At 36.7% G+C, this 3274-nt stretch overlaps 1 long non-coding RNA gene across 1 annotated transcript; it reads right to left on the bottom strand.

Moving 5' to 3' along the window:
* Positions 1-1087: 1087 nt before the first annotated feature.
* LOC117501913 lies at positions 1088-3274 on the bottom strand. Its single transcript, XR_004558125.1, has 2 exons — positions 3162-3274; positions 1088-1432 (listed from the first exon to the last, which is right to left on the bottom strand). It is a non-coding gene; the product is annotated as an uncharacterized LOC117501913 (long non-coding RNA).

The raw sequence follows: 3274 nt of genomic DNA on the forward strand, positions 1-3274 counted from the left end.
CACACACACACACACACACACACACACACACACACACACACACACACACACACACACACACACACACACACACACACACACACACACACACACACACACACACACACACACAGCTTTATATACTAGATAAACACTACCCAATCTAGACCTCATGGATCCATGGGCAACACACTATATATGTATATAATGTTTATATATGTAATTGTTAATAGAAAACAAATATTATTTTCACAAATTGTTAGTGTTATATTTCGCTAGTTGCGTGAATGGGGTGAAGCTGTCTCTGATCAGCTTGTTTCACATTTATACAGACATATAAGTGTTTTAAGTCATTTTACTAATAGTTTAGAGCCTTTTAAGCCAGCGGAAAAGACAGAGACTGATACAAGTTAGTGCATGTTTGAAACTCTTTAAACCAATCCATTTTGCTAGGTGTTAAATGTTTACGAAACATTGCAAATTGCCACTTTTTTTTGATAATGATCAAAATAGTTTATTAACCCATTACTCCAGTGTTTTAGTTTTGGTCAATAAAATACTTTACTGATATTTAGCAACAACAATAAGATGCACTTTTGAGTGGCAATGTTAAAAAAATTACTCTTTAATTGGGGTTCAATTGGGATTTTTAACAGTTTATTGAAGATAAATCTGGGATATGACGAGGAGCTTGGTTTTTAGAAGGCAACATATTTATTTGGCCTCGGGTTGGGAAAAGCCTCCGCGTGTATTTGGAAGAGTGTGCTTGCTGAAATGTAAAGCTTATTGTCCTTTAAGCCACCACTCACCCAGTGCAACATGAAACAGCTAAACCTGACATGTTTGGGATTTGTGTAGATTGGGAAAATGCATCATTGTGACCGTTCCCCTAAATTACATTTTGGTAAACAGTGATGATATCTGCTTCTTATTTTTCTTATTCTGTTTTGGAGAAACAGAACTGCACTTAGGAAGCTGCATCAGTCACGGGGACCTTCACTTGTTCTGTCTTTTTAGAGTGAATTACACAATGAACTTTCATCAAATTAACACAAGTCAAACGCATCAAGCAAAATCTGCAATCTGAAATAAATCCAAGGAAAGGAAACATTGTGTTAGGTCTTTAATGTTTTTCAATATTTGTTTTTTTTTTTTTTTGTCATTGTTGCTGTTTAGAAATATTGCACATGGTCAACATGCCTGCTTACGAGACAACACTCACCTCGCTCATCCTAAAATTCCTTCTCCAAAGTAAGGACAGTTTATTCTTAAGCACAATCATACAGTGTACACGCATACGTGTTTGTGTGTGTGCATATGCACATTAATCCGTGTGCAAGTGTATGTGATTGCACATGCATGCAGATAGATACATTGTAGCCAAAACCAAACCCCAAAGTCTGATGAACTGATAGTCTTTTATCTGAGTGTGTGTATCTATATATATGTATATCTATATATGGGTGTGTATATACAACCCCTGGCAATAATTATGGAATCATCGGCCTCGGAGGATGTTCATTTAGTTGTTTAATTTTGTAGAAAAAAAGCAGATCACAGACATGACACAAAACTAAAGTCATTTCAAATGGCAACATTCTGGCTTTAAGAAACACTGTAAGAAATCAGGAAATAAAATTGTGGCAGTCAGTAACGGTTACTTTTTTAGACCAAGCAGAGGGAAAAAAATATGGAATCACTCAATTCTGAGGAAAAAATTATGGAATCATGAAAAACAGAGGAACGCTCCAACACATCACTAGTATTTTGTTGCACCACCTCTGGCTTTTATAACAGCTTGCAGTCTCTAAGGCATGGGCTTAATGAGTGACAAACAGTAGTCTTCATCAATCTGGCTCCAACTTTCTCTGATTGCTGTTGCCAGATCAGCTTTGCAGGTTGGAGCCTTGTCATGGACCATTTTCTTCAACTTCCACCAAAGATTTTCAATTGGATTAAGATCCAGACTATTTGCAGGCCATGACATTGACCCTATGTGTTTTTTTGCAAGGAATGTTTTCACAGTTTTTGCTCTATGGCAAGATGCATTATCATCTTGAAAAATGATTTCATCATCCCCAAACATCCTTTCAATTGATGGGATAAGAAAAGTGTCCAAAATATCAACGTAAACTCGTGCATTTATTGATGATGTAATGACAGCCATCTCCCCAGTGCCTTTACCTGACATGCAGTCCCATATCATCAATGACTGTAGAAATTTACATGTTCTCTTCAGGCAGTCATCTTTATAAATGTCATTGGAACGGCACCAAACAAAAGTTCCAGCATCATCACCTTGCTCAATGCAGATTCGAGATTCATCACTGAATATGACTTTTATCCAGTCATCCACAGTCCACGATTGCTTTTCCTTAGCCCATTGTAACCTTGTTTTTTTCTGTTTAGGTGTTAATGATGGCTTTCGTTTAGCTTTTCTGTATGTAAATCCCATTTCCTTTAGGCGGTTTCTTACAGTTTGGTCACAGATGTTGACTCCAGTTTCCTCCCATTCGTTCCTCATTTGTTTTGTTGTGCATTTTCGATTTTTGAGACATATTGCTTTAAGTTTTCTGTCTTGACGCTTTGATGTCTTCCTTGGTCTACCAGTATGTTTGCCTTTAACAACCTTCCCATGTTGTTTGTATTTGGTCCAGAGTTTAGACACAGCTGACTGTGAACAACCAACATCTTTTGCAACATCGCATGATGATTTACCCTCTTTTAAGAGTTTGATAATCCTCTCCTTTGTTTCAATTGACATCTCTCGTGTTGGAGTCATGATTCATGTCAGTCCACTTGGTGCAACAGCTCTCCAAGGTGTGATCACTCCTTTTTAGATGCAGACTAACAAGCAGATCTGATTTGATGCAGGTGTTAGTTTTGGGGATGAAAATTTACAGGGTGATTCCATAATTTATTCCTCAGAATTGAGTGAGTCCATATTTTTTTCCCTCTGCTTGGTCTAAAAAAGTAACCGTTACTGACTGCCACAATTTTTTTTCTTGATTTCTTATAGTGTTTCTTAAAGCCAGAAAGTTGCCATTTGAAATGACTTTAGTTTTGTGTCATGTCTGTGATCTGTTTTTTCCTACAAAATTAAACAACTGAATGAACATCCTCCGAGGCCGGTGATTCCATAATTATTGCCAGGGGTTGTATATATCTATGTATGTATGTACATATATAGATATATATACACACACACACTTACATATCCTGAATCATTTAGGTTTGATAACAGTCAAGATGGGTGATTTAGTCATGTGACTATAAAAATACTGTTTCTAGAATA

This window comes from Thalassophryne amazonica, chromosome 20 (assembly GCF_902500255.1).
Source record: "Thalassophryne amazonica chromosome 20, fThaAma1.1, whole genome shotgun sequence".
Classification (NCBI taxonomy): Eukaryota; Metazoa; Chordata; class Actinopteri; order Batrachoidiformes; family Batrachoididae; genus Thalassophryne; species Thalassophryne amazonica.